Raw genomic sequence first — 9,034 nt, 5'->3', positions numbered from 1 at the left:
TGGCCAACAGGTACATGAAAAGATACTCAACATCGCTAATCATCAGGGAAATGCAAATAAAGTGTCTCCTTCCATTATTTGATGCCACCATCTTCATATGTACCCTCTAGATTCCTGGCTTTTTTTTTTTTTTTTTTTTTTTGGCGGTACACGGGCCTCTCACTGTTGTGGCCTCTCCCGTTGCGGAGCACAGGCTCCGGATGCGCAGGCTCAGCGGCCATGGCTCATGGACCCAGCCGTTCTGCGGCATGTGGGATCTTCCCGGACCGGGGCACGAACCCGTGTCCCCTGCATCGGCAGGCAGACTCTCAACCACTGCGCCACCAGGAAAGCCCTAGATTCCTGGCTTTTTATAAAATATATAACTCAGGAGCAGCCAGATGGAAGAGACGCACAGGGCAAAGTATGGGGAGACAGTGCAGAGTTTCCATGCTCCTCCAAGCACGCCACTCTGAGGCAGGAGATAGATGGGCCCCAGACTGAGCAGTTGGAGTCTGTCCCATGTGGACAGATACTCCCAAGATGAAGACAATAACAGGAGGGAGGAGGAGCTGAATCCTGCCCAGATAAGAGATCAAGAGACCACGTATTTCTCATTCTCGAGGTCAAGGAGAACTTCCTGACTACACATGCGCAGAAAGGCTCCTTGGGGGTCAAAAAGAGTGGGGGTGCCACCCCATAGTAGGTGATGTCAACCTACCCATAGGCCTCTGCACTAGAATCCATCTTGGCTCAGAGATGCACGTGCACACATGGGAGGACCCTGAGATGTACCAAATGTGGGCTCAGAGCCAGGCAAAGCAAGATGATTGGCTAGAGGAAACCCGGAAGAAATGCCCCATATAAGTGATTCAAGCTATCAGGAGGGCGCGACTCTCTCTCTGAGCCCGCCCACGTGAGTCTATTCACACGTACTCTTTTTCCTCCTAATCACACTTGTTTCACTACTTTCCATCTCTTTGTGGAATTTCATTTCTACAAAGCTGACAGGCCAGGGCCTTGTCACTGGCTACTGGCCCTCGTGGTCTAGTGGCTAGGATCCAGAGCTCTCACTGCCACGGCCTGACTTCAGTCTCTGGCAGGGGAATTGTGCTTCAAGCTGCCGCAGGCTGAGACCACCTGAGATCAACTCTCCCCACATCTCTATGTGTTCACCAACCCAGAAGCTTCTACTTTAACCTCATTCTTGAGAGATAGTTTTGCTGGTTGATAATTCTTGGTTTACAGTTATTTTGCTCTCAGTAAATTAAGATATATTCCTGGCTTCCATTATTGCTATAGAGAAATCAGCTTTCAGTGTACTCGCCATTCCTTTGAGATTGATCTTTCCCCTCTCCAGCTGCTTTAAGACTTTTTCCCCTTTGGTATTCATTCAGTTTTCCTATGAGATGTCTAAGTGCTGTTAAAAAAAAAAAAAGTATTCATCTTAGGATTCGCTGGGCTCCATGAACCTAGTGATTATTGTCTTTCAACAATTCTAGAAATTTCCTAGCAATTAACACTTCAAATATTTCTTTGTTCCCATTATTCTTTCTGGAATGTTGATTCATCTCATTTCATATTTTCTATCTTTTTCTTCCTCTGTGCTGCCTTTAGGGTAATTTCTTCAAATTAATCTTGTATTATTTACTGCTGCATGACAAATCAGCCCGAAACCTAGCAGCTTAAAGCAACAAACATTTATTACTTCACACAGTTTCTGGGGGTCAGGAATCCAGGAGTGACTTAGTTGGGTGGTTTTCGCTCAGTGTCTCTCACAAGGTGGCAGTCAAGCTGCCCCTGGGGCTGTGATCAAATGAGGGCAGTTCTATTTGTAGTTTTTTAAGGAACCTCCATACTGTTCTCCATAGTGGCTGTATCAATTTACATTCCCACCAACACTACTGGGCATATACCCTGAGAAAACCATAATTCAAAAAGTCATGTACCAAAATGTTCATTGCAGCTCTATTTACAATAGCCAGGACAAGGAAGCAACCTAGGTGTCCATCAACAGATGAATGGATAAAGATGTGGCACATATACACAATGGAATATTACTCAGTCATATAAAGAAACGAAATTGAGTTATTTGTAGTGAGGTGGATGGACCTAGAGTCTGTCATACAGAGTGAAGTAAGTCAGAAAGAGAAAAACGAATACCGTATGCTAACACATATATATGGAATCTAAGAAAAAAAAAGAATAAAAAAAAGGTCATGAAGAACCTAGGGGTAAGACGGGAATAAAGACACAGACCTACTAGAGCACGGACTTGAGGATATGCGGAGGGGGAAGGGTAAGCTGTGACAAAGTGAGAGAGTGGCATGGACATATATACACTACCAAACGTAAAATAGATAGCTAGTGGGAAGCAGCCGCATAGCACAGGGAGATCAGCTTGGTGCTTTGTGACCACCTGGAGGGGTGGGGTAGGGAGGGTGGGAGGGAGACGCAAGAGGGAAGAGATATGGGAACATATGTATAACTGATTCACTTTGTTATAAAGCAGAAACTAACACACCATTGTAAAGCAATTATACTCCAATAAAGATGTTAAAAAAAAAAAATGAGGGCGGGACTAGGGCTGGCAAGCTGCTTCCAAGATGGCTCACTCAGGAGGCCTCTGTTCCTCCCCACAGGGGTCTCTCAGTAGGCTGCCTGGGTGTTCTCATGACAGACCAGCTGGCTTCCCCAAGCCAGGGATCTAAGAGAGAGGGAAAGCAGCAGCAGGAAGGCACAGTGTCTTTTATGACCCAGTCCCCAAATCACACACCTTCACTTCTGCTTTATTCAATTTGTTAGAAGCATATCACTAAGTCCAATCTATACTTAAGGAAAGGAGAATTAAACTCCACCTCTTGAAAGGAAGAATATCAAAGAATTCTGGAAAATCACCACAGGGCTTCCCTGGTGGTCCAGTGGTTAAGACTCTGCACTTCCAATGCAGGGGGCACGGGTTCCATCTCTGGTCAGGGAACTAAGATCCTGCATGCCACACGGCGTGGCCAAAAATAATAATTTTAAAAATAAAAAATAAAGTTAAAAAAAATCACCACATATATTTTAGTTCAGTAGTCTTTCATCAGTTGTGCTTAATCTGTTGTTTCTAATTTTGATTATTAAGTCATCCATATTTAGAAATTCAACTAGGTCTCTTTTTTCCAATCTGCCTAGTCACTTTTCATAGTAGCGTGTTATATACCCAATACCTTCTTTAAACATGTTAAATTGTTATTTTATATTGTGTGTTGACTCTACATCTTAAGCCTTTGGAGAATAGCTGTCACTTGTGATGTCTTGTTCTTTTTTGTGTGTTTTGCTAGTTTTGACTATGACCTGCTCCTTTCCCTTGGAAATTTCTCTGTGGAAATTCCTTGGCACCTAAATTAAAATTGCTTTCCTCTAAAGAAGATGTGCATTTGCCTCTGACAACTGCCTGAAGTAACAAGCAATCCAGAACCCTTTGAGTTATATTCTTGGCTTAAGGTTCAGATCACACACAGTGTACATTTGGACCAAAATATGTGTATGAGGGGGCTTCCCTGGTGGCGCAGTGGTCGAGAATCTGCCTGCCAATGCAGGGGACACAGGTTCAAGCCCTGGTCTGGGAAGATCCCACATGCCGCGGAGCAACTAGGCCCGTGAGCCACAACTACTGAGCCTGCGCATCTGGAGCTTGTGCTCCACAACAAGAGAGGCCGTGACAGTGACAGGCCCGCGCACCGCGATGAAGAGTGGCCCCCGCTCGCCGCAACTAGAGAAAGCCCTCGCACAGAAACGAAGGCCCAACACAGGCAAAAATAAATAAATTAATTAATTTAATTAAATTTAAAAAAATGTGCGTGAGGCCTTTACACATTCTCAGGGGGAAATTCCACCATACTCCTGCCAATCAATGCTAAATTTGAATACAAATTTCTTTGATGTCCTGTTCTGGGTGACTTTCTTTTCTTCCTTCTCCTTTACATTGAAGGTATAACCCATTGAAGTCCCAGATTTATGCAGAGATCTATTACATTCTCCAACTGATGTTGACCTTGGGGTTAATCTCTTATCCCCCAAATATGGTACTGTCTCCAGGGCTCAGCAAAAAAACTCTTAGAGCAGAAGCTGGTATTGGTGCTGCTTTATCGCCAATGTTTCTTGCTCTCACTTTGTTTTTGACTTTTGTTGGTAAGATCATGCCAGTTCAGCAATACAAACACAAAGGTGATTTTTATATATAATCCAGCATTTTAACTGCTTACATTGGGAGGGTCATTGAAAAGTACCTAATCTTCCAACTGCTGGAAATGTAAGTTCCCCATTTTCTCTCCAATCCACTCCATGCTGGCCCCCCTCCCACTCTATCTAAGTTGTTCTTTTCAATAACCTCCACATTGTCAAGTCAAATGATCTTCCTCAGTCATCATCTTATTATCTTTAAGCATCATTTGACTGGTTTAAGGATTCCCTCCTTTATAAAACATTTCTCTCCTGGCTTCTCTAACAGGTTCCCTGGATATTCTTATCTCACTGGCTTCTCCTTCTCAGTCTCCTTTCCTGAACTTTTGTCTTCTACACAACTTCTCCTCTCTATCCAGTCTTCTCCAAGGTGATCTCATATAAACTGATGGCTTTAAATCCTACCTATATCTTGATGATTCTCACATTTCTATCTCAGGCCAAAATCTCAACCTGAGCTCTAGACTTATATCCAACTGCTTACTTGGCATCTTCACTTGGATAACTAATAGTCACTTTAAACCTAACCTGTCCAAAACAGAGCTCTTGATTTTTCCCATCAGCATCTATTCTTCCTCCAGTTTTCTCCACCTTAGGAAGTGGCCCCTACTCCACCTCACCGCTATAGCCAAAGAACCAAGAGTCATCTTTCATCGTCCCCTTTTCCTCAACTATCACATCCAATGTTTAAGACACCCTGAATCTTCCCTTTTCTGTCCATCTCTACAACTACCATCTGAGTGCTAGTCATTATTATCTCTAACCTGTACTCATGCAATTGCTTTTTTATTGGTTTCCCTGTGTGCATTCTTGATTTTCATAATCCATCTTCATAGAGCTACCAGAATAATTTTTTAAAAAGGAAAATTAGGTCGTGTTAATCACCTAATTAAAATGCTTCAATGGCACTCTTCTGCACTTTGAACAAAATCCATATTCTTTACCTTTAAGCCTCTCCCTCCAGGACAGTCTTAGTCTTGTAACACTTATTACTATCTGAAATTAATCCGTTAATGTCTTTACTTATTTATTGTCTGCCTCCCCCCCTTTAGATTCAAAATTTTGATTACAGAACTAAAACAGAACTGCCTGCTTTGTTCCCTGCCATAACCTCAGCAATTAATAGGTGATTAATAAATTCCTATCGATTGGATCTTTCATACTCTATAAAGTTCTCTGAATACCCAGTCTTCGTGGCAGAAGTAACTTCTTCCACATTTGTGCTCAAATAACACTTTGAACACATCAGTATTACGGTCCTCGTGTGTTGAAAAGCTTATCTCCTTACTAGAGTGTGAACTTTACAGGAGTATAAATCATGACATTTTCTTCTTTGAATTCCTAGGGTCTTACTCACTACCTGGTAAGGAGTAGGTAGACAAATGAGTGTTTACTGAATAAATGAATGAATGAATTCATGCTAATGAATGGTCACAGAGACTTGAAAGATCATTTTCTAAAATTACTTTCATCAACAGACAAGAAAAACAATATGAATATAACCCTCGGCTCTGGAAAGACTAAAACTGTGACAGCTAAAACAAGTTTATAGTTAAATATGCCATGTCTCTGCCAAAGAACTCCTACCAATGGATAGGACAAAAGAGAGGAAGAAAAGGACTTCTGGATTAAAGGTGTAGCTTGTTCTCCTCTGAATTTGCTGACCAATTTTAGTGTTAAAGCGATGGCTCCAGAAACAAGCCAATTTCTGGCAGCCACATGGCCCACATAATCTTTGGAATTTTTAGAAATGCTTATCATTAAGGGAATCTCTCCTTGCTTTGTGGTAAGGGTTCATTTGAAATCTACTATACTGATGGCTAAGGGCACAGGTATTACCCCTGTCCTCAGGATTCTTACCAACAGTTCCCTTAAACTGGCTCAACCAAAGCCCAATCTGTTGCCAGAGAACAATGTCCCTTCATCTGCCCTTGCAGCCACGAGGACTTGTGGGAAACCAGAAGCTTGCATATAGATATTAGTCATGGATCTAGTCCCCGTATTCAGCAAACACTTTTCCAGCAAATCTGGTGCCCCAAAATTCTTAAAATAAAACTGTACATGCTTCATTGATTCACTTCATGTGAAGTGTTTAAATGCTTCTACTGTATTTATTATTGTTCAGTAGCTCAGCTAATATTTTAAGTTGATGAAGACTTTCCATTAGCCCCTTAGGGCCTTTAGTTTTGCGCTAAGAGATAGTGAAAAGGGCTCAACATAATTTTTCGGCAGCAAAATAGAAGATAGTGACTAATCAGTACCTTAGCAAAAACCTTTTTTTCTTTTCAAAATACTTTTGAGTGCCTGCTTAGTTTTGTGTTGATTTCTTTTTTTAAGTAAATGGATTTGTATATAACCGTCTTTTGTGAATGCATGTGGTGCTCTGGAGTACCCAGAGACCAGGTGGTAAAGCTATGTTCCTTACCTCTTTAATTCTTGGCACACTTGAAAATCTCGACATTCTCCCAAGGCTCCTCTCACGTTCTGCTCCTTGTCTCCTTCTGACAAATGGGTGGGTACGCTGGTGGGAGTGTGGGGCTGATAAAAACATACGCTTGATTAGCAGAGAAAAATGAAGAGCAGTGTTTAAAAAAGGAAAGTAGGATGGAAGAGAGGATAAAAGGAGAAATGGGAATAAAAAGAAACTGGAAAATAATGGTGGAAAAAAATGAAGAATAAAATTGGAAGAAGGGCACTGGGGACTGACTGCTCTGATTAATCTCAGTACCTCCAACCTATCCCAGCCGCCTCAGCAGTCTGGTCCATGGCAACTGGCCAGCTCTCTGAAACGTTTCTGGTCCCTAATGGACGCCTTGGGCCATTTTCCATTACTCACTTGTTCATTGCTTACACTTTGCAGATGTGCAAGTGTGAGGCTGAATATATGTCTTCTATTGCTGCTCTAACAAATTACCCTAAATTTAGGGGCTTAAGCAATACAAACTTATTATCTTCTATAAGTCTGACATGGATCTCACAGGGCTAAAATGAAGATGTCAGCAGTTCCCTTAGGAAGACTTTTGGGGAGTGTTAATTTCCTTGATCATTTTGGTTGTTGGCCGACTTCAAAGCGACATGGAAGGCCTTACAGAGTAGTAAGCTTCCTGTTACTGAAATCATTCAAGCTGAGGCTTATAAAAGATGGTTCTGAAGGATTTTTGTACTGGGTTGGAAGTTGGACCTTATGATTTCTAAGGTCCCTTCCAACTAAACACTGTATGATCTAGGCAAAAAACTCTAATAGCAGTTTAAATCCTGATCTGCTGTCCTGCGTGTGAAAAAAAAAAAATCAACTGATTTGCTTACGTGGGTAGGATTTTCTATTGGGAAATTGATACAGATATTTTAATGTATTCATTTTTTCCCCTATTATGTGCCTAGTGGCGGTATATATTGAGGATATAATAATGAACAGAGATGGGACTCATCTATATCAACAAGACAAGTGTGAAAGAGATATAATACAGAATGGTGTGTTTATATATTTCTATATTCCAGATTAGTGTGGATCCTGTTATTATGAATGAAAAAATTAGTAATTAGAAGAACATAAAATATGAAACCTAATTTAAAAACAGCAGCTTAGGGGCAGGGGCCGATGGGGCCTGGTGGACAGGCTGCGACGGGGCTGGACTCGCCTGGATGTGGGTGTGCTGGGCTGTGAGGGGGTGAAGTGGGCATTGCGACCCGCCCGGGATGGGCCAGCCCTGGTCTGGCGGGGCCAAGCCAGAGGCGAGGGCGGCACGGGGGCCAGGGCTGCCAGGCGGGCGGCCCTGGGACTGAGTCGCTTTAGGTCGTGACCAGCCTTTGAAAAAGGAGAAATCCAAATGGAAAAGCGATTATCCCATGACAGATGGACAACTGCTCAGCAAGAGAGCTGAATTTTGGGATACTGCACCAGCTTTTGAAGGCTGTAAAGAGATTTGGGATGCCTTGAAGGCTGCAGCACATGCTTCTGAAAGCAATGATCAGGACCTGGCACAGGCAATCACTGATGGTGCGAACATAACGTTACCACATGGTGCGCTTACAGAGTGCTATGATGAACTGGGGAATAGGCATCAGCTTCTGGTCTATTGCGTGGCACCACCAATCAACATGATAGAGGTAAAGAGCAACACAGAGACTCTGGATATTCCTGAGCCACCACCCAATTCTGGGTATGAATCTCAGCTCCGTCTGCGCCATTCCGCGAGCAAGGACTCAACCCTGTGGTCCACGGCACAGACACACTGTACCACATGAATAGGCGGCTACATGCAAGCAGAAGGAGTGGAACCGGGCAGTCAGCGGTTGTTCTTTTCTGGCAGACCTCTCACTGACAAAATGAAGTTGGAAGACCTGAAGTTCGTAAAGGGCTATGTTTTCCAGGTTATAATGAGCCAACTTTTGCAAAACCCACCAGTTGAGAACTGAACTGGTCCCGCTGGCTGTCCCCAGATCCCTCCTGCTCCTTTTTACTGCTGTTGTTATTATTTCCTACTCTATGGTGTGAAATTTATTTTCACTGCTCTGAATTCCATATGAATGGATTTAGTTCTGAGGAATTACCAGTGAAAAATTCCATCTGTGATGGAGACCAACAAAAATAATTAATAAAACATAAGAGCCAGCCGTTGAGACTCATGTAATTACAGCTTCTAATTCGAGAGGCAGTTAAGAAATAGATAACCATTTATTTGAAAATACCCAACAACTATGTAACAGCTGTAAATGATCTGGACTGTAAATAGAACACTGCATTCATGAAGCACAGCACCAAGCACCTGTAAATACAGAATTCTTAAAAAATACATCAAATTTCTGGAAATCATCAATAAGTTATAAA

General features: G+C 42.4%; 1 pseudogene; it reads left to right on the top strand.

Moving 5' to 3' along the window:
• The first annotated feature begins 7,998 nt into the window (after positions 1 to 7,998).
• On the top strand, positions 7,999 to 8,622 carry LOC132492589 (ubiquitin domain-containing protein 2-like; annotated as a pseudogene).
• The last annotated feature ends 412 nt before the right edge of the window (positions 8,623 to 9,034 follow it).

This window comes from Mesoplodon densirostris, chromosome 6 (genome assembly GCF_025265405.1).
Source record: "Mesoplodon densirostris isolate mMesDen1 chromosome 6, mMesDen1 primary haplotype, whole genome shotgun sequence".
In the NCBI taxonomy this organism is placed as follows: domain Eukaryota; kingdom Metazoa; phylum Chordata; class Mammalia; order Artiodactyla; family Ziphiidae; genus Mesoplodon; species Mesoplodon densirostris.
The sequence above is the reverse complement of the archived record's forward strand: the minus strand, read 5'-3'. Positions and strand labels throughout refer to the sequence as shown.